This window comes from Pristiophorus japonicus, chromosome 2, assembly GCF_044704955.1.
Source record: "Pristiophorus japonicus isolate sPriJap1 chromosome 2, sPriJap1.hap1, whole genome shotgun sequence".
NCBI classification, from domain to species: Eukaryota; Metazoa; Chordata; class Chondrichthyes; family Pristiophoridae; genus Pristiophorus; species Pristiophorus japonicus.
In genome coordinates this window covers 262,178,504-262,205,740 of record NC_091978.1, presented here as the reverse complement: position 1 = coordinate 262,205,740, position 27,237 = coordinate 262,178,504, and positions in this window count along the sequence as shown.

The window sequence follows — 27,237 nt, the reverse complement described above, 5'->3', positions numbered from 1 at the left end:
TCCTCAAAAAGCACTAATAAATTTGTCAAACATTTTCTTTTCATAAAACCATGTTGACTATGCCTAATCATATTTCTAAGTGCCCTGTTACTACTTTCTTAATAATGGATTCCAGCATTTTCCCGATGACTGATGTCAGGCTAACTGGCCTGTAGTTCCCCGTTTTCTCTCTCCCTCCTTTCTTGAATAGTGGAGTTACATTTGCTACCTTCCAATCCATTGGGACCATTACAGAATCTAGGGAATTTTAGAAGATCACAACTAATGCATCCACTATGGATCCCAGAGTGCCTATTTGCAATGGCTGGTGATGGACACTGCCCCTGGACTTTGTGCCTAATGTCAAGCAATTGGCATTGACTACTTTGAACAGTGTCCTCCCACTGCTCCTTGGAATTATCTTTTGATGGCCTTCTCCATTCAGTCTGAAACAGGGCCTCCTTCCCCTGTTTTATTATAGCCAGTAGCGCTTCCAGTTCAGTCTCTGAAAACTCGCCAGCTGTCTGCCCTGCAGCTAACCTCCGAGACATTTGGTAAAGATGTGCAATACTGCTTTGCAAAATTAGAATTCCATGATGAAGCCTGGCTGTGAGTATTTAACTCCTGCAGCAGCCCACCATTTCCCATCTCCAAATAGGTGAGCTCCCCAGCAGAAGTATTGACCATATCAGAAGTCGCAGAAGAATTTGCAAATGAGACTCGCGCTGAAGTCAACACTGGGACACTCTGGCAGGTGGCCACACTTCTGCCAGCAATCACTCCAGAGTGGAAAATACAGGCTACAGATGCAATTATATATTTTTAAATAGTTTAATAAATGCAGATTGCAAATGTGTTGATCTTTGCTAATAATGTAATGTTTGTCAAAGAATTAAAACTTTCTGAATTTGAATGAGGTACTGCATGTTTCTATTAATTAATCGGAGGAGGTGGAACACTTGTAAATGTAATTGGTGCCACTGTACAGAACCTGCCACAAAAATTACCTTTCTAAAGAACCATTTAACCCCATAAAAAATGGTCAGAACCAGCCTCCCCAATCCCACTGAAAATTATTAGAAAAGGAACTAAAGATAAAATCTGGAATAGCAATCAGCAGAAGTTAGATAATAGTACAAAGGTTAAATACATTTTCATTAAGTTGTTTTTCTTTTAGTCAAGTTTTTACCAGATTACATTTTGTGATCACATTTACAGATGTAAAGACAGCCACTTTTGGTTTAATTGGCACTCAGGAAATTTAGGAAGCCTGGGCTCCTATGGTAATAAATTTATCTCAAGATCTGCAAACAAACACACTGGTTATTTCAATATATTTTTGTTGATATATACATATTTACAAATTCTTTTATATGTACACCTTATTTTGTTCAAAATTACATTTCCTTTGATTGTAACAATCTAATATTCAGGTTTTATATGAATGGCTGGTCTTGATATCTCAATGGTCCTGAAATTGCGGGTTCCCTGATGGTTTACTCTCAGAGTACACCGTTGTAATCCATTTCAAAGGTCTCGCAACTTTCTGGTTTCCGCATTCGCTTGTGCATGCGCAAAATCCAGAACTTGCGATCTGTCAAGGTTGACAGATCATCCGAACCGCATGGAAACACTGTGGGGGCGAAATTCCCCTGTTGTGCCTCCGGGGGGTGCTAATGGGACGCAAACCTGTTTTTGTCTGGGTGGAGTGCTATGAGCTCCCGCGAAATTGCACGTGCTGGTAACGCCCCGGGCTGCTGTGCAACCGAGGACAACATCATTGCCATGCACGGCAACTACTTTGCGCCCCAAAGTGATCCAATTCTGTCCCCCGGTGGAAATTGGTGAGGCTGCCTTGAGTGACGTCGGCGCCGGTCTCGCGGGTCGTGAACCAAGCCGACATCCGCTCACGGGCTGGAATTTAAATTTGGAGTTGTGTTGCGCCACGCGCCGCCATTTTGTCATTTTGGCCGACTCACCGGTCGGCCTGTCTTGAGGCATCGTGGCTTGGTCTGCGCTGCCATTGTGTAGCCTGGCACTCCATTTGGGTGGTGGGCTGCAGCCACAGCATCATGCCACCCTGGTGGCCCAGTGGAGGCCATCAGAGGCCCTGCAGAGTGCGCAGCGGCCCTCCCGTTTAACGGAAGGGGCGAAGCATTGAAATGTTACGTGGAGAAGCTGTATAGCGCTGCCGATTCCGCCTGTGTACCGCCACAACAGGAAGTGGAGCATGCAATAATGCGCTCCACTTCCTGTGAGGGGCGGTAACCCCAATTTTGCAGCTTGGACTGGAAATCCATGCCGGGCGCTTGAAGTCCCTCCCTGACTAGCTTACCGCCCCCAGACGGGGCGTTGGTGAAGTTTGGCCCGATATTTCTGGCGCAGTTTGGGATATTTTCCCAACAACTGCCCAGCAATTGCCCACAAAACTCTTATGGTTGGTAAAAGCTAGCTTAGGGCCTGCTTTCATCAGTGCTAAGGTGTATATAAGCCTTAAATTAAACATTTAAACATAAAAATTGATACAAGATAAATTAGTTTATGCAAATGTAGCCTGGATTAAGATGTTTAAAATTATTGATCAAAACATTATATTTTTATTGAGGTTGGTGGAATGAAAAGATTTATGAATAAATTGAAATTCAGTACATTTATATTTATTAGAATTGTGTAAATTGTATAATTATTTGAGGATTCCATTGCATATCATTAGGGGAGTCCCTTCATAAATGATTGCAATGGAATCCTCCCAGTGACACTTCTGAACCGCCCCCATCCCTGGGATCCATGCGCCCTAATGCTGCCGTCCGACTGGAGGCCAAGACGGCAACTCTCCGCAGCTTGGACACCCCATAATAAATCTTTTTCTTTGAATATGCTGTGGGGAAATGAAAATAATATTTTGGACAATGCCCTGTGCGATTCGGTGCATTCCAGATCTTTTTCTTCAAGATCTGTCCCTTCCAGTTGTTTTCATCAGCAAACTCCGGCTTTAACCAATGTTCACCATCCACTAATACAAAGTGAAATATTTGGTAGAAATGTTAATACTGTTTCACAATTACTTGATTTTCTTTTCAAACAAGATTGTTTTCATATTAAATTATGCAGGCTATTTGACTGCAAAGCAATAAGAGACATCGTCCATGCACACAGCAGGAATCTAAGCCATAGATCTGGGATTATTATTAATAATAATATTTGCTAAGAAATACACAACACAATGATAAGCCATTAAATTAGATACTTGCTATAAATATAAATTTAATTCTATTTTCAATCCTTTGTAATTTGAAACAGATATATAGTGATGATGATGGAGAAACTGCACAGTAACGCCTATCTTCCTCTCCCCCCGCAATCCCGCCCTCACCCCCAAATTTGAGCAACTTGTTTTATAATACAATATTCCAGTAACGTTATATAAATGGTTCAGGTGGGGAACCACAGGTCTTTTTTATTTGTTACTCTCCTGCTGAGTGGAGACCATATCAGCCCAAATTTTGCTGGAGTAGGCTATTTTGCCATTAAAATTGTTCATGAATGTTTACGATGTATTTATTTTTGCCCATACAGTTGCTGGAAGTGTGTGCTGATAACAGCATGGTGAGGGCAACAGGGCATAGGTACCTTGGTGAACGATGGTCAAACAGTGTTTCTCCTTAACCAATGAGATTTAAGGATTGAGAAATAAACAGAGAAAGGATTGAGAAGGAGAGTGAATTCAATGTCTATTCAGGTACAGAAAGAGGAATAAAGAGGGAAAAATGATTGGATTAAGAGAGAGCGAAGAAAGAGACATAAAGGAAAAATAAGAAAAAAATAAATGTTTAAATTTGACTTTTTTTTAAATCTCCAACAACAGTTCACTATCTGACAGGATGAGACTCCGCACTTTTAATTGGTCACATTCTGGCCAGGTTGATTTGCAGTCATTAACAATTATCATGTCGTTAAAAGGGTACTTACACTGTTAATTACTAGACTTAACTTTTTGTAAAGTGTTTAATGGGCAATTAATGCACAAATGCAGCAACTTCATGAAAAATCACAAGGAGATTAAGGGTGAGATGCCGTTTTTGCAAAGCTAACAGTAAAACAATGCAAATTGGATAGCAACTTGTGGTGATTTGCAATACACGGTATCTCATCCTCGCTAAAGGTTGCTGATTGCTTTGTGCATTACTAACAGCGTATGTCGTTTAGACACCGTTATTTATCCAGCAAAATTTGAGCCAATATATTATTCAAAGTTCAGGTGAAAAATAATATTAATTATTTCCTTTCTCTCGCTTCCTATTGCTAATAATCACACAAACATCATCGATCCCATTCATTCAGTTTACCTGGTTTGATCTGGCAACAAACACTTTGATATTGTCTATGTAGCTAAGGAACGCTGTGTGAACTCCCCATTAATGAACTGAACAGAACAAGCAAAACATTGACTTTTCATTCATTTTTTACTAATGTTTCTGAATGCATTTTGTAGATAAATGAATGATCAAACAAAGTTTAAAATAGATTAATAATCCCCTAGTACTTTGTACTCATATTGCATCACTGTTCGTTCATCTGTACTTTTTGCATAAAATATGGACATATCATTCACTCTGCATTATATAACAGAGCACAGAGCATGAACTACTGCTGTAGCTGTTGACAATCTTTGTAACATTAGCATCCTCTCCTGGATCTTTATGCTAACTGCAAATCTTTGAATTTCAGTTTCTCATTTTGGATCCCTTTCTCAGAGTGCTCCCCGCCCAGTGGAAAGGTGATGATAGCACCCCAAAAATCGTGGGGAAGAACTTACCGCTCAGTTACCGCCATCAATGTGGACCTGGCAACCTGAAACAAGCACATTGCTGGTTTAGATATCTAAATCAGGGTCCTGTGACATCAATGGGCCCCTGATGCTATTTAAGGACTCAACTGGTCAGAGCATATGCCATTCATATTCTGCTCCAGTACTAGCTGATGATCCAGCCCAAGCGGAGCCCAAGGTATGTTCTTATTTATGTTTGTGGGGCCAGGAGGAGAAGCATTGTTCTTTTGGGCTCCCACATCCCGAGAGCAAACTGCCTTCCATACCCCTACCCCAGCCTCCCCGATGCAGCTTGCCGTTCATGAACTGGGCCAGCTCCCAGGCTGAGTCGGTAAGCAGGCCAGGTCGGCAGGGCGGAGAAGCCACTGGTGAGGGTCTCACATAGGTCGACAGTGGGCAGGGTTTGTGAGCCCAGGTAGAGTATACCTGCTCCTCCTGGCTCCACAAAAAATATTTTTTTAATTTCTTTAGCCATTTGTTGAGCAGTTTTCAAGGGTCTCGTCAAGAAACGTTGGTTAGGCTGCCCAATCCCAGGTACAAGTGGGCAGTGAGCGCCCATTTGCCTATTTGTACCTGAAAATTGCAATCAAGATTCTACGATTGACCTAGGACCCAAATTGCATTTTGTTTCTGGTGGCTAGGCCAGGCCACTTGGCCCTTTACAAAACCGTGTGACAATTACATCAGGTGGGCCTTGGGCATTGGTGGGGCAGGCAAGGTTCACCCCCCACTCCAATTTTCCACTGCCATCCACCCATACATCTTTAAGAGTAGTCCAATGACTTTGTTGCATCATTTAATGCTTCGATGTATGACTAAAAGGTTTTATCTGAATTGGTTGAAAATACATATTCCTTAAAAGTGTGATGGCAGGAAGATCAAGATATAGGCTCTGAAATTCTTCAAATTGTCTGCTAGATTACCACCGTAATTCTGGGAAGAATCTGGAAACCTATCGGAGCTTAGTTACAATGTGTCGCCACCCATTCTGGGACTTCCCAGTCAGCCTTGTAAGGATATTTGCTCTCTCGTACACCAAGAGAGATAAGACACAATCATCTCCCAGTGGATGCAAACGGGCACAAAAAATGGAGTCTAGGTGAGAGAAGGCATGGCTTGGTTTCGAAAGTTTGCCATTTGTTATAAATAAAATCTGTATCAGCACTTGTACACAGGAAGTCAAGGGGGAGCTGGATGGGATCTTGGGAAAGAGGGTTCAAGCCATTCACTCCACGCCAATGGTGGGTGGGCAGGTGCAACATTTTCTGGGTACTTGGAGCAAGTAGGTGCCGGAAATACATCCATAGTGGACTGGTGTCCACCAGCCTCGTGCAAATGAGATGCCCTCTCATGACACCACAAATTCCGGCGGAGTCAATGCTAGACGGTACCAGTGAGTGTCATCCTGGTGAAAAAGGCCAATAGCAGCTTGAATTGTGTACAAGAGCAAAGAGGTAATGTTAAATGTTAAGATCTTCTTCTTAGGCAGTCCCCCGGAGTAGAGGATGACTTGCTTCCACACTTAAATGACCAATGTGTGATCTACAGTCTCTGTCACAGTTGGGGCAGATTGTGGTTGGAGGGACAGGCGGGTGGGGTCCTTGATTTGTTGAACTTGGCTTCCATGTGCTCCCAGCAAAGAGACTTGAAGAGACTTGAAGAGTTCGCGCCTTCTCAGATGCTTCTCCTCCACTTTCAGCGGTCTTGGGCCAGGGATTCCCAAGAGTCAGTGGGGATGTTACATTTTCACAAGGAGGCTTTGAGGGTGTCCTTGAAGTGTTTTCTCTGCCCTCCTGGGACTCGCCTGCTGTGACATAGCTCAGAGTAGAGCGCCTGTTTCGGGAGTCTAGCATCGGGCATGTGGACAATATGACCCGTCCAGCGGAGCTGATCGAGCATGTTCAATGTCTCAATGCTGGGGATGTTGGTGTAAGAGAGAACGCTGATATTGGTGTGCCTATCCTGCCAATTAATTTACAGGATTTTGTAGAGGCAGCATTGGTGGCACTTCTCCAGTGCTTTGAGGTGCCTACTGTACATAGTCCATGTCTCTGAAACACATAGGAGGGCAGGTATCATTACTACTCTGTAGACGATGAGTTTGGTGCCAGTTTTGAGATCCTGGTCTTCGAACATTCTTCTCCTCAGGCGACTGAGGCTGCACTGGCACACTGAAGGTGGTGTTGGACTTCGTCATCAATGTCTGTCCTTGCTGATAGTAGGCTCCAAGGTATGGGAAGTGGTCCACATTGTCCAAGATCTCGTCATGGATCTTGATAACCAGTGAGGAGTACTGTGGTGCTGGGGCAGATTGATAGACAACCTTTGTCTTGCTGATGTTTAATGTAAGGCCCAGACTCTCGTATGCTTCAGTGAAGGTGTCAACGATGGTTTGGAGTTAGGCCTCCACGTGTGCACAAACAGAGGTCGGAACAACCTTGGATCTAGACTGGAGGCATTGGAGGTTGAAAAATTTCCCACTTGTCCTGTCGATTAACTCCACTCCAGCAGGGAGCTTGTTAAAGATGAGATGAAGCTTTGCCGCGAGGAAGATTGAGAAGAGAGTTGGTGTGATGACACAGCCTTGCTTGACCCTGGTCTGCACTTGTATTGGGTGGAGCCATTGGTGAGAATCATGGCTTGCATGTCATCATGAAACAGGTGGAGGATGGTGACAAATTTTTGAGAGACTTTGAGAAGGACACTCCATTATCCCTCACGGTTGGCAGAGTCGAAGGCCTTTGTGAGGTCAAAGAAAGCCATGTACAGAGGTTGATGCTGCTCCCTCTGGTTTTCTTGGATTTGTCGCGTGGTGCAGATCATGTCCATTGTGCCCCTTAGTGGGCAGAATTCGCATTTTTCACACTGTGACTCTGGAAGGAGCTTTTCAGCCACTGGGAGGAGACGATTGAGGAGGATTATTGCGATGATTTTCGTGCGGTAGACCGCAGGGAAACTCCTCTGTAATTACCACATCATCTTTCTTGAAGATGGTCATGATACAAGGTGATGTAATACTGTGTATAGATTTGGATCCCATTATAGAAAAGAGATCACAGCTGTAGAAAGTGTATAGGACAGATTCACCAGGGATGAGATACTATGGTTTTGAGGAGAGACTTGAGATTCTGGGAAAATTTCCAGTGGAGCTTTTTTTAAAAATTCATTCATGGGATGTTGGCATTGCTGGCAAGACCAGCATTTAGTACCCATCCCTTGAAAAGGTGATGGTGAGCCGTCACCTTGAACCGCTGCAGTCTGTGTGCTGAAGGTACTCCCATCGGCCCCAAGTTTCCACACGATAAAAAACGGGCGCCCCTCTGAGCTGGGCGCCCGTTTTTCGCGCCGAAAACGGCGCCGGAAAAAAAACGCGCGATTCTGGAGCGCCCTGCAGCTCCATGTCTGCTTGGCGCGGCGCCCGGGGGGGGCGGAGCCTACCACTCGCACCGATTTTGTAAGTGGGAGGGGGCGGGTACCATTTAAATTAGTTTTTTTCCTGCTGGCAACCCTGCGCGTGCGCGTTGGAGCGTTCGCGCACGCGCAGTGTGAAGGAAACATTGGCACTCGGCCATTTTTGTAGTTCTTTGTAGCTGTTTAATTTTTGAACATTTTTTAATAAAAGCACAATGCCATCAGCACATCAGCACTGAGGCTTCTTGCAGCAGTGAGAAGGCTGCAGGAAGCCTCAGAAAGTTGAGGCAGTCATTTCCCGACGGCCTCCCCCCACTGCCGTCGGGAAACGGCTGCTGAACTTGTGAGGCTCCCTGCAGCCTTCTCACTGTCTCCTTCCCCCCCCGCCCGCCGTCGGGAACGGCTTCCTCCTCCCCGCCCCCCCCCCCGCGGGAACGAACGGCTGCCTCAACTTGTGAGGCTTCCTGCAACATTCTCCCTGCCTGAAGCACTTTCACACAGGTAGGAAGATGGTTTATTTAATCTTTTCTTTGCTTATAAATTTTTATTCAGGTTGGATTTATTTGTATAATATTTGTATAAGTATAAATAAGGATTTATTGTAGAATGTAATGACTTCCCTCCCCCCCCCCGCCACCTCGTTCCGGACGCCTTATTTGTAACCTGCGCCTGATTTTTTTAATGTGTAGACAAGGTTTTTTCAGTTCTACAAAAATCTTCACTTGCTCCATTCTAAGTTAGTTTGGAGTACGTTTTCACTGTGGAAAATTTGAAATCAGGCGTCAGTGGCCGGACACGCCCTCTTTTGAAGAAAAAATTCTGATCCAAAGTGAAACTGTTCTAACTGACTAGAACTGCAGAAAAAAAAATGTGGAGAATTGCGATTTCTAAGATAGTCCGTTCTCCACCAGTTGCTCCTAAAAATCAGGCGCAAATCATGTGGAAACTTGGGCCCATTGTGCTGTTAGGGAGGGTGTTCCAGGATTTTGACCCAGTGACGATGAAGGAATGGCGATATATTTCCAAGTCAAGATGGTGTATGATTTGAAGGGGAACTTGGAGGTGATGATGCTCCCATGTTCCCATGATGTATCTTATAGATGGTATACACTGCAGACACGGTGTGGAGGGAGCAAATATTTAAGGTGGTGGGTGGGGTGCCAATCAAGAGGGCTGCTTTGTCCTCGATGGTGTCAAGCTTCTTGAGTGTTGTTGGAGCTGCACTCACTCAAGCAAGTGGAGAGTATTCCATCAGACTCCTAACTTGTGCCTTGTAGATGATGGAAAGCTTTGGGGAGTCAGGAGGTGAGACACACGCTGCAGAATACCCAGCCTCTGACCTGCTCTTGTTGCCACAATATTTATGTGGCTGGTCCAGGCATAGGACACTGCCTCGAGGAACTCCTGCGGTGATTGGGGTTGAGATGATTGGCCTCCAACACCACAACCATCTTCCTTTGTACTATGTAAGATTCTAGCCAGTGGAGAGGTTACCCCTGATTCCCATTGACTTCAGTTTTCCTAAAGCTTCTCGCTGCCACACTTGGTCAAATGTTGCCTTGACGTCAAGGGCAGTCACTCTCATTTCACCTCTGGAATTCAGTTCTTTAGTCCATATTTGGAGCAAGGCTGTAATGTGGTCTGGAGCGGAATGATCCTGGTCGAACCCAATTTGAGCATTGATGAGCAGGTTATTGGTGAATAAGTGTTACTTGATAGCACTGTCAACAACACCATCCATCATTTTGCTGAGGATTGAGAGTGATATGTCCTTACTATACAGTATAAATGCACACGAGGCCCATACTTGAGAGAAGGTCACTCTGTGACCAGTAACCTTTATTCCAGCACTGAAATGATGAAGGTGGGTGGAGCTTCCGTTTTTTTACCTGAAAGTCCAGGTTAGGAGTGTCTCCCGCAAGTTCACCACCTAGTGGTCAATGTTCTCATGGCGTACAACTCAGGTCAGTTTATACATGGGTTACAATGACAGTTGAATACATGACATCACCTCCCCCCCAAAGTCTTATTGGGATCACTGGTTAAGTCTCTCTGGTGGTTTACGTTCCCTTGTAGAGCGCCTGAGTTGGGGCTCCGGTTGTTGGGTGCTGGCCTGAGTGTCTGCTGTTTGCGGTGCCTCAGGCCTGCCCGGACTGCCCACAGTGACTGGGCTCTCCTCCACTTGGTTTTGGTGTTCGGTCACCAGTGGAGGAGTGAACTCTACATCATGTTCTTCCTCTGCTTCTTCTATGGGGTTGCTGAACCTCCTTTTTGTTTGATCCACGCGTTTGCGGCAGATTTGTCCATTGGTAAGTCTAACTACCGGAATCCTATTCCCCTCTTTGGCAATCACAGTGCCTGCGAGCGATTTAGGCCCTGCAGCGTAGTTGAGGACAAAGACAGGGTCATTGACATCAATACATCGCGCCCTCGCATTCCCGTCATGGTAGTCACATTGTGACTGGCACCTGCTCTCGACAATTTCTTTCATGGTGGGGTGTATAAGGGATAACCTGGTTTTGAGCGTCCTTTTCATTAGCAGCTCTGCGGGTGGGACCCCTGTGAGCGAGTGTGTTCGGGATCGATTGGCCAACAAGAGGCATGATAAGCGGCTTTGTAGGGAACCCCCTTGGATTCTGAGCATCCCCTGTTTGATTATCTGCACTGTTCATTCCACCTGGCCATTTGAGGCCGCCTTGAACAGTGCCATTCTGACATGGTTGATACCATTTCCTGCCATGAAGTCCTGGAATTCAATGCTTGTAAAGCACAGGCCATTGTCGCTGACCAAGACGTCCGGTAGACCATGGGCAGTGAACATTGCCCGTAGACTTTCTACCGTGGCAGAGGATATGCTTGAATTGAGAATGTTACACTCGATCCATTTGGAGTAGGTGTCTACTACAACCAAAAACATTTTTCCCATGAAAGGACCTGCGTAGTCCACATGGATGTGTGACCAAGGCTTGGTGGGCCAGGACCAGGGGCTAAGGGGGGCTTCCCTGGGCGCCTTGCCCAGCTGGGCACATGTGTTGCACCTGCGAACACAAAGTTCCAGGTCTGCATCTATCCCTGGCCACCAAATGTGTGACCTGGCAATTGCCTTCATCATGACAATGCCCGGGTGCTCATTGTGGAGTTCTCTGATGAACATCTCTCTGCCCATTTAGGGCATGACTAATCGGTTTCCCCACAGTAGGCAATCGGCCTGAATCAAGAGTTCATCCTTGCGCCTGTGAAATGGTTTGAATTTCTCAGGGCATGCCCCATACGTGGCTGCCCAGTCCTCATTCAGGACACATTTCTTGACTAAAGACAGTCGTGGGTCTCTGTTCGTCCAGACTTTGATCTGACGGGCTGTCACGGGTGAGCCTTCGCTTCCGAAAGCTTCAACAGCCATGACCATTGGCTAGTGGGAGCTTGCTGAGTGCATTGGCGCAGTTTTCAGTGCCCGGTCTGTGCCGAATTGTATAGTTATAGGCAGCTAACATGAGTGCCCACCTCTGTATGCGGGCCGATGCATTTGCATTTATGGCCTTGTTGTCGGCCAAAAGGCACATTAGGGGTTTGTGATCTGTCTCCAGCTCAAATTTCCTGTGAAACAGGTACTGATGCATTTTTTTTACTGCATATACACATGTAAGCGCTTCCTTTTCTACCATCCCGTAGCCCCTTTCTGCCTGGGACAGACTTCTGGAGGCATAATGCTGCAACACACACCCGACTCCATAGGACGACGCATCGCACATTAAAACAAGTTTCTTACATGGGTCATATAGCGTTAACAAATTGTTGGAGCATAACAAATTGCGTGCTCTATCAAAAGCTCTTTCCTGGCTGACCTCCAGGCCCATTCGCGACCTTTGCGTAGGAGCATGTGTAGCGGCTCGAACAGCGTGCTCAATATGGGAAGAAAGTTACCAAAATAGTTCATTAGCCCCAGGAACGAACGCAGCTCCGTCGTGTTATGGGGTTTGGATGCTCTCTAGATCGCTTCCGTTTTGGACACAGTAGGTCTGATCCCATCTGCTGCTACCCTCATCCCCAGGAATTCTACCTCTGGAGCTAGGAAGACGCACTTCGCCTTTTTCAGTCACAGCCCTACCCGGTCCAGTCTGCGGTCCAGTAGCACCTCCTCCAGGTTGTGGAGGTGTTCTTCAGTATCGCAACCCATGATGTGGATGTCGTCTTGAAAAACCACCGTCCTTGGAATCGACTTGAGGAGGTTTTCCATATTCCGTTGAAAGATCGCAGCGGCCGAGCGAATCCTGAACGGACCTCTGTTGTACTCAAACAATCCCTTGTGTGTCGTGATGGTGGTCAGCTTCTTCGACTCACTCGCCAGCTCCTGGGTCATGTAAGCTGAAGTCAGGTCCAATTATGAAAAAAGTTTGCCACCGGATAGCGTCGCAAAGAGGTCCTCCACTTTCGGTAGCGGGTACTGGTATTGGAGTGACACCCGATTGATGGTGGCCTTGTAATCGCCACATACCCTGAGCGACCCATCCGCCTTGAGTACCGGTACAATCGGGCTCGCCTAGTCACTGAATTCGACTGGTAGATGATGCCTTTCCTCAGCAGGCGGTCCAATTCATAGAAACATAGAAACATAGAAAATAGGTGCAGGAGTAGGCCATTCGGCCCTTCTAGCCTGCACCGCCATTCAATGAGTTCATGGCTGAACATTCAACTTCAGTACCCCATTCCTGCTTTCTCGCCATACCCCTTGATCCCCCTAGTAGTAAGGACCTCATCTAACTCCTTTTTGAATATATTTAGTGAATTGGCCTCAACAACTTTCTGTGGTAGAGAATTCCACAGGTTCACCACTCTCTGGGTGAAGAAGTTCCTCCGCATCTCGGTACTAAATGGCTTACCCCTTATCCTTAGACTGTGACCTCTGGTTCTGGACTTCCCCAACATTGGGAACATTCTTCGTGCATCTAACCTATCTAACCCCATCAGAATTTTAAATGTTTCTATGAGGTCCCCTCTCATTCTTCTGAACTCCAGTGAATACAAGCCCAGTTGATCCAGTCTTTCTTGATAGGTCAGTCCCGCCATCCCGGGAATCAGTCTGGTGAACCTTCGCTGCACTCCCTCAATAGCAAGAATGTCCTTCCTCAGGTTAGGAGACCAAAACTGTACACAATACTCCAGGTGTGGCCTCACCAATGCTCTGTACAACTGTAGCAACACCTCCCTGCCCCTGTACTCAAATCCCCTTGCTATGAAGGCCAACATGCCATTTGCTTTCTAAACCGCCTGCTGCATCTGCATGCCAACCTTCAATGACTGATGTACCATGACACCCAGGTCTCGTTGCACCTGCCCTTTTCCTAATCTGTCACCATTCAGATAATAGTCTGTCTCTCTGTTTTTACCACCAAAGTGGATAACCTCACATTTATCCACATTACACTTCATCTGCCATGCATTTGCCCACTCACCTAACCTATCCAAGTCGCTCTGCAGCCTCACAGCATCCTCCTCGCAGCTCACACTGCCACCCAACTTAGTGTCATCCGCAAATTTGGAGATACTACATTTAATCCCCTCATCGAAATCATTAATGTACAGTGTAAACAGCTGGGGCCCAGCACAGAACCTTGCGGTACCCCACTAGTCACTGTCTGCCATTCTGAAAAGTACCCATTTACTCCTACTCTTTGCTTCCTGTCTGACAACCAGTTCTCAATCCATGTCAGTACACTACCACCAATTCCATGTGCTCTAACTTTGCACATCAATCTCTTGTGTGGGACCTTGTCGAACGCCTTCTGAAAGTCCAAATATATCACATCAACTGGTTCTCCCTTGTCCACTCTACTGGAAACATCCTCAAAAAATTCCAGAAGATTTGTCAAGCATGATTTCCCTTTCACAAATCCATGCTGACTTGGACCTATCATGTCACCTCTTTCCAAATGCACTGCTATGACATCCTTAATAATTGATTCCATCATTTTACACACTACCGATGTCAGGCTGACCGGTCTATAATTCCCTGTTTTCTCTCTCCCTCCTTTTTTAAAAAGTGGGGTTACATTGGCTACCCTCCACTCTATAGGAACTGATCCAGAGTCAATGGAATGTTGGAAAATGACTGTCAACACATCCACTATTTCCAAGGCCACCTCCTAAGTACTCTGGGATGCAGTCCATCAGGCCCTGGGGATTTATCGGCCTTCAATCCCATCAATTTCCCCAACACAATTTCCCGGCTAATAAGGATTTCCCTCAGTTCCTCCTCCTTACTAGACCCCCCGACCCCTTTTATAACCGGAAGGTTGTTCGTGTCCTCCTTCGTGAATACCGAACCAAAGTACTTGTTCAATTGGTCCGCCATTTCTTTGTTCCCCGTTATGACTTCCCCTGATTCTGACTGCAGGGGACCTACGTTTGTCTTTACTAACCTTTTTCTCTTTACATATCTATAGAAACTTTTGCAATCCGTCTTAATGTTCCCTGCAAGCTTCTTCTCATACTCCATTTTCCCTGCCCTAATCAAACCCTTTGTCCTCCTCTGCTGAGTTCTAAATTTCTCCCAGTCCCCAGGTTCGCTGCTATTTCTGGCCAATTTGTATGCCACTTCCTTGGCTTTAATACTATCCCTGATTTCCCTTGATAGCCACGGTTGAGCCACCTTCCCTTTTTTATTTTTATGCCAGACAGGAATGTACAATTGTTGTAGTTCATCCATGCGGTCTCTAAATGTCTGCCATTGCCCATCCACAGTCAACCCCTTAAGTATCATTCGCCAATCCATCCCAGCTAATTCACGCCTCATACCTTCAAAGTTAGTCTTCTTCTATCTTTTCCCGCATCACATACGGCACTGCTCTGGCCTCGTGGTGTACTGGCCTGGCATCCGGATTTATGTGAATCACTACTTTGGTCCCATGAAAGTGCCAATGCCGGGTTGAAATAATGAGTCAAATTTGTCCAGGACCTGTGAGCATGATATTCGCTCCACAGAAGAAATTGCATTGACATCGCCCCATTTCCAGTTCATGACAGCCAGCCAACTCCTCCCCAGCAGTGCGGTACCGTCCCCCGGGACAATCCAGAGTGGCAACCTGTTCTCCGAATCTTTGTGGGTCATGACTACCGTGGCGCTGCCTAGCACCGTAATGATCTCCTTTGTATATGTCCGTAGCTGTGCATCAATCGGCAATAATTCCTGGCCTTAGACGCCCACAACTTGTCGAACTGTTTGATACTCATCAGGGACTGGCTGGCCCCCATGTCTAGCTCCATTGATACTGGGATACCATTGAGGAGCACTTTCATCATTATTGGTGGCATCCTGGTGTATGAACTGTATATGTGCTCCACATGAACTCGCTGAACTTCAGCTTCCAGAGATTTCCCCCAGTGTTCATTTGGCCTCGTAGGGCTTACATCGGGCCCGTCCTCCTCGTACATCAACCTGACTGCAGGCTTCCAGCACATACGTACTAAGTGACCGCTGACGTTGCAATTGCTGCAGCTATATTGCTGATACCTGCAAGCTCTGGCTGTATGTTTGCCTCCACACCTGCAACATGAGCCGTTGTTGAAAACAAAAGGTCCATTACCAGTCGATCGTCTCTGACTGTCTCTGTAACTATCCTTAAGCGCACCATTAACAGGTATTGATGGCCCCATTACTGGCCACATTGTCCCTTACGATGGCATGAATCGCCGTTCAGCTAGCCATTGTCTCTGTTGAACTTCCCCTTTGGGTTCAACTACATGCTCAGGCATGTCCGATTGCCCCTGTCTGCCTGGAGAAGTGTGTGCCGCGTTAACAATGTTGACTCCCTGTCCATTTGCTGCATTTAAATCAAGATTTTTGTCAAACATCATTCTGATCTCTTCCTCCCCTGAGATAAATGTCTGGGCCATCAAAGCCGCCGTTTCCAGGATCAAGTCTTTGGTCTCAATCAGTTTCCTGAAAACCCCAGCGTGCCCGATGCCCTCAATAAAAAAAGTCTCGCAGCATCTCCACTCTGCATGCATCTGGGAACTTACATAGGCTCGCCAGTCGCCGGAGGTCTGCCACAAAGTGTGGAATGCTTTGCCCTTCTCGCCACCTGGGCATGTAAAACCGGTGTCTTGCCATGTGCATGCTGCTCATCAGTTTAAAGTGTTCCCCGATCAACTTACTGAGCTCTTCAAAAGTCTTGTCCGCTGGCTTCTCTAGCGCTAGAAGGTCCTTCATCAGGGAGTACTTCCTGGATCCACAAACCGTCAGGAGATGAGCCCTGAGTTTGTCGGCCGAATCCTGTCCCAGCCATTCCTTAGTGACGAAGCTTTGCTGTAGTCTCTCAATAAAATCGTCCCAATCATCACCAACACAGTACCTCTCATCTGTGCTGCTAGTGGCCATGCTCGCGTGTTTTAAATCCCAGTTTCTTGTCGCCAATGATATGTCCTTACTATACAATGTAAATGCACACGAGGCCCATACTTGAGAGAAGGTCATTCTGTGACCAGTAACCTTTATTCCAGCACTGAAGTGATGAAGGTGGGTGGAGCTTCCCCTTTTATCCCTGAAAGTCCAGGTTAGGAGTGTCTCGCGCAAGTTCACCACCTAGTGGTCAATGTTCTCATGGTGTACAACTTCGGTCAGTTTATACATGGGTTACAATGACAGTTGAATACATGACAGAGAGACTGATGGGGCAATCATTGGCTGAATTGTATTTCTCCTGCTTTTTGTGGACAGGACATACCTGGGCAATTTTCCACTTTTCCGGATAGAGGCCAGTGTTTTAGTTGTACTGGAACAGCTTGGCCAGATGTGCGGCTAGTTCTGGAGCACAAGTCTTCAGTATGATAGCCAGGAAATTGTCTTTCTGTATCAAGTGCGCTCAGCTATTTCTTGATATTACAATGAGTGAATCGAATTGGCTGAAGACTGGCTTCTGTGATGGTAGGGAGCTCAGGAGGAGGCCGAGATGAATTATCCACTCGGCATTTCTGGCTGGAGATGGTTGCAAACGCTTTATCCTTCTCTTTTGTACTCACGTTCTGGGCTCCACCATCATCGAGGTTAGTCATGTTCATGGAGCCTCCTCCTCCCATCAGTTGCTTAATTGTCCAGTGGATGTGGCTGAGAGCTAAGTGGATATTTAATAGACGTTTTTTAAAAGATTAAACTTTTAATAAAGTGAAGAGGGAAAGACTATTCCATCTGGTTGGGGAATTAGTGATATGACAATTTAAAATGAAGATAGAGATTAGCAAGATTTACTTTACGCAGAGAAGTGTTGGAGCTTGGAATGCTTTGCAGGGTGAAGTACTAGCATGACATATTTCTTCTAAAGACTTCAGAAAGATTACATTAAGAACTAAAAACCATTTATATATCTGTTGACTAAGTTCTGTGATATTCTTTGTCGAGGTCTTTTTAAAAAATAACTTATCGGAAATGTTTGCAACCAAAGGTGGGTCGAACAGAAAGGACAGATATACAAGGCCACAGTGAGGGAACTGAAGGGTGTGGGAAGCAGTGTAAGGCTGGAGGAGGTTGTGGAAGTAGAGAGTTGCAGAGAATTTTGAAGACAAGTGGCTAGATTTTCGGCTTTTGAGATTTTGGGGCAGTAATGGCGGCTGGGCGGTCCGGATACTGCCTGGAAAAAGTTTGCATACTCATCTGGAAATCTCAGCAAAAATTGAGGTTCCATGATCAGGGTACAAAATCAAGTGTTACACAAGGAAGTTTTTTGTGCCCCAGCCGAAAATCGCGGCTTTAAAAATGTTTAGTGGATTTAACGGACTTCATTGTTGCTCAGTGCCCTGGAACATAACATTGTATATTGTATGGTTTGGTTTTGGTGGGGGGAGTTTTTGTTACTTTGTTGCAGTAAAATTTATGATTCATCCTTTGCCATCGTTGTCTTGTGTATCATTTCAACGTTCACCGGAGATGTGCCTTTATGGAGACACGTAGCCTGTCCAGGATTAGCTCAATCCCTCAATTTCCTCTATTTAGGAGAACCAATTCATTATGAGCTGGTGACATGCGACTCTTGGTCCGGCGCATCTCCACGCTGCCTCCCCCATGGATGGTGTGACTATCCAATGGGGGCCTCACCAAGCTTCTCTTCGTTGTCCTCCTCCTCCTGAGGTAGTCCTACAATCCCCACTGGCAATGCCTGGCCCATCGTGATGGCCAAGTTGTGCAACATGCAGCACACCACAATGAATACGGATACCTGATGAGGGGAGTATTGAAGGTAAGTTTTTGCGTCGCTGCAAGCCATGAGCCGAATTTGCCGAGCGGTCCATGCATTGGTCTGCCTATAGGAGATAGCATATCTCTGTCAGCACTTCCTTTTGGAATCACAGCCTTCTCACACACTGCTCCTCAGAGAACTGGAGGTATGAACATTGGTGCCTGTAAACCCATGAAGGGGTAAATCCTCCTCCCCAGACGTCTTCAGCCTCTGCTCATCCGTGGGCTGACATGGCCAAGTGCCCTTCTTCTAGCTTGGCACCAGCTGGCAATAGCATGCAGCATGATACGTTTGAGAACAAGTACTGCTCGCATTAAATTCGCTCACTGATGTTGTAAATTCATTGTAATGGCAGATAAAATTGCCACTTTCAAGTCGGAGCTTCACGCAGCATGATGTGCACAATCGTTACAGTCAATGTGACCTGTGAAGTAGGATCCGCCTCCCTCCATTTAAATATGCTGCCAAAACCGCCTGCTGCACCCTGGGAATGCCTGGTTTTTCAGATATTTCCTGGGGTGGGCGTTTAATCAGGTGTTCAAGCCGAATTTTGCATCCGGCATGCTAGCGGAGTGTTGCGTGACGATTGACATCATGATCTCACTGAAACTAGATGGCAAGGCGGTAAGTTTTTGCACTGCCACAAACCATGAGCCGAATTTATCGGCCGGGCGGTAAAGGCTGGACGCCTGCCGTAACACCTAGAAACACCCTTTACCGCCCCTCTGGGGTACTAACTGAGGCACAAGCAAGCCGAAAATCCAGCCCATTAATGATTTTAAATTGCAGGGATCGGGATCCAGTGTAAGTCAGTGAGGATGAGGCAGATGGGTTGGCAGGACCAAATTTTTTTTTTAATTTCACAATGTACGACTGCAGAGGATATTGTGAGGAATACAAAATTATTGAACATTCTGTAAAATTTCACTTAGAAAGTTACTCAGTGTCACATGACAAAGATGTAATTAAATTGCTATGTGATCCACTGAATTTAAGCACCGAAGGGGCCGGATTTTGTGCTTTTTGGACATTAATCGCAGCGGGGCATTAAAGTTAGCACCTGAAAATAGTTTGTGCCTCTGACTGCAAGCTTCGACAAAAATGTAAGTTGGAGGAGCGTTGGCATTATGTGAGGTATTACACAGCGGACTTTAAGTGCCTTAGCCAAAACTTGCGATGGTAAAGAAGTTTCATTGTTATTTAGTGCCCTGTAACATAACATTGTATATTGTATATTTTATTTTGGTGGGGGGAGTTTTTGTGACTTTGTTTCAGTAAAACTTATGACTCCTCATTTGCCATTGGTGTTTTGTGCATCATTCCAACGTTCACTGGAGATGTGCCTTTATGGGGGCACATAGCGTGTCCAGTATTAGCTCTATCCCTCAGTTTCCTCCATTTAGGAGAACCAGTCCATTACAAGCTGGTGACGTGCGAGTGTTGGTCCAGAAGCAATTCCACGCTGCCTCCCCCGTGGATGGGGTGGCTATCCAATGGAGGCCTCGCCAGGCTGCTCTTAGTCGTCCTCCTCCTCCTGAGGTGGGTATGCAATCCCCACTGGCAATGCCTGGCCCCTCATGATGGCCAAGCTGTGCAACGTGCAGCACACCACAATGAATTCGGATACCTGTTGAGGGGAATATTGAAGGTTGCCTCCAGAGTGGTCCAGGCATCGGTCTGCCTGTAGGAGATGGCATACCTCTGTCTTCACTTCCTTTCAGAAGCGCAGCCTGCTCATACATTGCTCCTCAGGGAGCTGCAGTCTGAGTGTTGGTGCCTGTAAACCCGTGGGAGGCAGGCCCTCCTCCCCGGACATCTTCGGCCTCTCATCATCCGTGGACTGACATGGCCAAGAGTCCTTCCTCTCTCTTGACACTGTCTGGCAATAGCATGGAGCATGATATGCTGGTGAACTAGTAATGCCCCCATTAAATTTTCTCACTGAAGTTGTAAGGGCAATGTAAAGGCAGATAAAAGTGAGGTTTGCAAGTTGGAGCTTGACACAGCATTATGTACAGAACCGTTGCAGTCATTATGACCTGTGATGTAGGATTCTCATCCCTCCATTTAAAAATGCTGCCAATACTGCCTGTTGCACCCTGGGACCACCTGTTTTTGTCAGGCCTTTCCTGGGGCAGGTGTTAAATGAGGCGTTAAGGCCGAATGTTCCATCCGGGGCGATCGTGCAGCATTGCACAATGATTGACTTCATCATCACGCTAAAAATGGAGGGCGGGGCGGTAAGTTTTTGCACCGGTGCAAACCAATGGCCGAATCTTCTGGCCAGGCAGTAAATCCTGGATGCCTGGCATAACGCCCAAAAACAGCATTTAACACCCTGCTGGTGTACTAACCGAGGTGCAAATGAGCTGAAAATTCAGCCCAATGATTTTAAATTACAGGGATTATCACCTGGGATCACCTGCCATCCAGCACTTACAAGGCAAATGCTGGTCTGAGAGCAGGCAAGTGGTGGGTATTCCCAAAACTGGGAATGCTTACTAATGGCATCTCAATAATTAGCCTGGTGGCTGCATGGGCTTCGCGGTATCACTGCTTAGATTCTGTCTGTGGCTGCCACAGGCATAACGTTATCCAGGGTTGAAGGGGGACGATGTAAAGACATCTATAAACCCAACTGAGGGAAGAATCAGCTTGATTTCCTAGGAGCGATACTACCATCCTACCACTGTACCTTGTCTACCAAAGGAATGCATTGTGGGTGCTGTTCGGAAACTGGGCATTGTCCCACATGATTCTATTCTGATACTCATAGAGCAGCTGACATTGAGTGAGTAAAACCCCTTTCTGTTCATGTTGGGCACAACATTATGGATCAGGGTTCGAATGCTACATGAATCTATCACTCTTGCTATTCTGAGTAAGCCAGTAGTCCTGCAACATTGTGCAGTGTTCTCAAGCTACTGCTCAGTGGTAAACATGAAGATGTTAGCTCTCCTGAGTAAACCATCAATTACCACCTTGATGAATTTGTGAACAGAAAACTGAGTGACATTGCACATGTCCTCAGTGCCAGCAAGGAAGGAGCTGGAAGTATGAAAATTCAGGGCTATGTTGACCTTTGTTGCCTCTAGCAGTGCTATCTGAATGGCGGATATTGTTTGGAGCTTTACCAATAAGGGATTCCTCAGCCAAGTAGAGTGCTAGGGAGTACTGTATGCAATCCCTATTGCGTTCTGTATACAGAATGATGTCTCCTGGTAATCCAGAAAAAACAGGAGTTTCCTGCTCAACCCTCGCACAGAGGTGCAGCAACCTTATATAGGCAGCAGGAATGCATTACATGTGTGACATAGAATCTCTGCGATATGATTAATTCCCAGATCATCTCCAATTATGCCACCATTATTAACCTTAGTTGCACTTTTGCACACAGAAATCTCATCACATGACCAGCAATATGTAATGAAGCAGAGACCAATTGGGAAATGCATTGCACGACTAACTTTAATGTCCTGAATTACCATTGCACCAACAGAAATTTCTGGGTTCTCATCTGTTTCTGAGAACAAGTCTGATTTGTGTCTATTATAAGAGGAGGAATAGGAGAATAACTGCTTTAGATTTTGTTCCAAAGTTTATTGTCTTCTGATACAAAGAGTACCTCCCTTTACCTCTGGCAAGATTTGCAAGTGAGAATATTTTGAATTTACAGTAAATGTTTCATTTGTCATAACATTGTTATCATAGGGAAAAATATCATTAGTTGTTTAGGATTAATACAGCCTGTAAATTTCTTAACAGCTCTTGAAAAGTTAAGATTGCTTATATCAGTTTCTCAATTTAAAACCTCCTTATGGATCACCTTTAGATTGCACTTGCTCTAGTTTGGTATGACTAGGACTAACTTTTTTATCTTCTATTGCTGCTGTGAGTAAGATAATCCAATTATGGCAGCTTCGTAGAGTTTATTACAGGATCTGTCTAGGTTTCTGGGTCAAATCTTTGGAGACTATATGAATGGACTAAAATACTCCAGTTTTTCATGTAACACAATTGTTCGGTGCTGCTAGGGCTGGGGGTGTTGTCTGTGGAGGATAGCATGCACATCATGGAGATATAGGGACACATAAGTACCCTGGCGTTTTCTGATTACCTCTGGGGATCAAGGATTGTTCATGAAGAACTTTCCCTTGGGAGATTAAATAGGTAGAGTAGATTGCACATTATCTATGGAAGGACAAGGCCTGACTGGCCATGATACTTTCTTATTTTACTTTAAAGGATGGAGGCTTGGGAGTAAGACCTAGGCCATCACACAATGAAGAAGGAAGCATGGAAGTATGAATACAGACTCTCATGACCACCACATGTATCAATCTTATTCATCAAACAAATTCTACTCCTCCCTGCAGGATGAATGTTAAAGGGACCAGAGAAGCATATTATGAGACACTAGTCATGCCTCTACATTCAGCTGTTCCAGGCAATGCTCTGGAATAATTCATTGTGACCCACTGCTGGAGATTATATATTCCTGTGGCATATGTACTGGCACAAATGTCATGACTAGTAGCAAGAGGGTTACAGCAGCGTAGTGGTTATGTTACTGGACCAGAGGCCTGGATTAATAATCCGGAGACGTGCGTTCAAATCCCACCACGGCAGCTGGATGAATTTAAATTCAGTTAATTAAATAAATCTGGAATTAAAAAGCTAGTATCAGTAATGGCAACCATGAAATTACTGGATTGTCGTTAAAAACCCAACTGATTCACTTATGTCCTTTATCCGGTCTGGCCTACATGTGACTCCAGGACTGCAGCAATGTGGTTGACTCTTAACTGTGGGAGTAACTTCACCACAAGGACTGCAGCGATTCAAGAATGCAGCTCACCACCACCATCTCAAGGGCAATTAGGGATGGACAATAAATGCTCGGCCTTGCCAGCGATGCTCACATCCCATGAACAAATCAATAAAAAATAAAGTGTTCTCCACTTGCTATCTTGAACCACAAATATATGGAAAAACACTTGAAATATATGCCAAAGAAAATGAGGGATATATAGCTTTCCTTAGAGTTGGAGGTACACTAGGCATTCTGGCCCTTCTTCTTGGATGTGTGCACAATACTATCCCTCTCCCGTATTGTTTCCCAGAAAATATAAATAGGAACTATCCACCTCTCTCACTGAACTACATTTCTGGGATCCCAGGCAGCAGATGATCCTGAATGTGCAGCCATGCATACAAAATCAATGCACCAATGAATGTTTCTACAAATGTCATATAAGGAAAAAAATACAAATGCTGAACCAATTATGGACGTGGAGCAGAGAAAATCTTTGGCACTGGTCACTAGCATCAGAGGATTAATTTATGAGGAAAGACTGGAAAATCTTCGGATATTCAACCTTGAGCTGAGACAACTGAGGGGAGACCTCATAAGATGGATAAGATACAATACATCTAATGATATAGCACAGGTAACAACAATACTTCAAATTGGTCCGTAACAATCAGACAAGGGGCCACATTAGCAGAAGACAAATTTAGGACTGCTATCAGGAACTACACACAAAGAATGATCAACACGTGGAATGGACCTCTGAGCAGGATCATGGAAGTTAAACCCTTGAATCATTAGGCAACAGTTGGATGTTGTGATGGAGGGGAACTGTCGGGCCTTTCAGGATGAATTAACTAGGATAGACCAAATGGCCTTACTCACCCTTTTCTATCAACAAAAATAACTTAACAAAATATTTGTGAATAAACATTCATTAGAGTAGGATAGCTAAATATTTCTATAACTGCTTGTGTTATATTTTTAAGACTATAGGAATGTTTTTGCCAGGATTTTCCTGAGGTAGCTCTTCCTTTTTTTAAAACAAATGGTATTTAACTGTAACAATGTGCCTGAAGCAACCAGAACAGATGATCAACGCTGTTTGTAACAGGATGGAACCTTGAATGCTATGCTGACCCTGTCAGTTTTATTTTATTATTCAAATATTAAGAACATAAGAAACCGATAAGAACATGAGAAAACGTCAAGGACAAGAAAAGGTCACTTGACCCATCAAAGCTCATCTCTCAACTGCTCCAAGTCACCCAGTCTGACATCCAACTATCCCCCATGTCTTTGAATCTACTATCTTGCCTGATAAAACATTCCTTTTAGTAAATACATCTTCCTAATATCAGTTTTAAGTTTACTGTTCAACATTCTGAATTTAGGTCCTCAGGACATACAGATATAATTCACTCTCCCTTTTGAAGACGTCCAATGTGTCCTCAGTTTATATTTCCATTCGAAACTCCTACGAGGGAATGATCAGCCATGATCTTATTGAATGGCGGTGCAGGCTCAAAGGGCCGAATGGCCTATTTCTGCATCTATTTTCTATGTTTCCATGCTTCTATGTCTACATTTATAATGGAATCTGCCCATGAAAACATGTTTCAATTGCACCCTATCACAAATTTTGACACTTCAGCACATCCTTTAGAGGGAGAGTGTAGATATAGTGTGACAAGTTTATATAGGCAATTTACATGATAAATGTGGAAACATTTGACACGAGGTGCACGCAAATGTAATATTTTTAATAAATTACTAGTTGATCTCCCATGGCATACCATTGAAATATAACAGCCTTGGCTGATTTAATCAGACTGGAACATAACTAGGTTGTAATCATTTTAGTTCTATTCTTTTTTGCAAAATGACACAATGCTCTGTTTGAGAAGAAATATGCATATTACCTTATGGGGTAGATTTCCTCAGAGTTATTGCCGAGCAAAATGGGTGATAGTGAAAGGGCCGCTTGATTTACATCTCACCCGATTTTTCTTTTCCATTAACTTCAAATTTTTTCCATTATAACAACCTATTCCTACATTTGTAATGAATTTCGCCGATATAAACTTGTCGCACTAATTGTGTAATTGCGAGTTGTGCTGAGGATAGCTCGCGCCGTCATTAATACAAGTTACAGGAGCACTAGCTGGGATCGATAGCCTACGAAGGAATGGAACCATTGTATCAAAACACCACTGGAGCAAAGGACCATGTTAAACTTGAACAAAATCAGAGTGTATGCTCGATAATTGTTAACTTAACCAAGATAGAAAAGTCTCATGGATCTTATTATCTCTCCAAACTGCCTTGTGAAAGACTATCGGTAACTTATTGTCCGTATACAAGGACACTGATTGCTAACAATAGATAAATAAATAGAGAAATAAATAAGGTCAAATATAAAACAGCTGTGTGCTGAATCATGAAAAAGAGAGGAGAAATACCAGTAGCAGGAAAAAAATATATAAAACACGGGCTTACATGATATTTAGGAGAAGACAAGAGGCATTCGAAGAAAAAGTCATAAATGAAGAATTAACCCTTTCACCTCTCCCAAACGAGAAACTGACCAATCTTGGTATGGTGATGTATTCATCAGATCAGGTTGTATGGCACCATTATCTGAAAACCTGTTGGGGCTGAAATTGCCCCTCCCCTTAAGCTCCATTACTGCCTCTAAGCGGCGCCAGTGCGGCCGCCCGTAGGGCACGTGCCGACCCCCTACAGACTAGCGGCGAACCCCTTTCTGACCCCCCCGTGGGAAATTGCCCTGCGGGAGGGGTGCTGCCGCCGGTTGGTGCCACTGACGGGCTGTGTTGTGGCTGGATGGCGCGTCTGCTGTTAAAGGAGAGGGAGCGCTGCCGCCGCCTCCATTTTATTTTAATTGTAAGGACGGCTCAGAGGTCGGCCCGACAATGGTAGCCAGGGGTTCAGCCGGGCCACCAAAAGACAGCCCGGCACCCCCTCTTTGGTGCCAGGCCGCTGACCTGGCCAAAACCCTCCCTGGGGGCCCAGGGGGACTATCTAAACCCCATGCAGAGCTCGCAGCAGTTAAAGGGGAGGGACATTGTGACGCGTCAGAGTGATGCTGCACGTCTGTGTTGCGCTGACGTCTTCAGCGCAGCACTGATGACTTGTTGCGTCGGCCATCCCGCTGCAAGGGCACTTTCACCCCTCAACTCCACCCCGATGGGAAATGCAGAACAAAGACCTGAATATTGGCGCAAGATCCACCCCACGGATTGGGGCGGAGAGAAAACTTCAAGATCGGTAAGTGCGCTTACTTTTTGGTCGGGGGCAATTTTGGCCCCATTGTGTCTTCAGTCTTAACAGGAATAACATTACTTAGAGGGCTAAAAATTCAATTGTGCATTCCGGGTGCCAATTTGGGTCAAAAATGGCATCCTGGCCGCGCGCGCACAATTCTGGTGTGAACTGCGCCAGACGCCATCCTGATGAGGATATTAACATCGGTCCTGGGAGTGTATGCTTGAAGTATGTATAGTAGGCAGATCATGGCGTCAATCAGCGGGCAATGATGAATTGACCCCAACGCTGCTATTTACGTCCGCAATGCTGGAACTAATACCTTGTGTTAACCTCGCACACCTTTCACCTATTCAGCAGTTGCATGGTCCACCCACCAGCGATATTTATAAGTTTCATCAACCACTCTCAGATGAGCTGCTGATTAATTTCTACTGGTTCTGTGTAAGTTTGAAGCTTTTTAGAGTTATTTAAAGTTGGCGAGGTAACAGGGAGTGGTTATACAAGTGGAGAAGGACGTGGTTCTGGCTTTAAGGAAAGGAAATTCGGTCTGTTGCCGCTTCTGCTCGTGTGCCGGAGGGACGGTAATGGTGGCGGAAATTATTTCTGGGCAGGCGGCCAGCTTCCAGCATCCCGCCAGGACATTTGGTGCCAGTTTTCGGAGGCGCGGAGCATTACTGCTTGGGAGAGGCGAACCA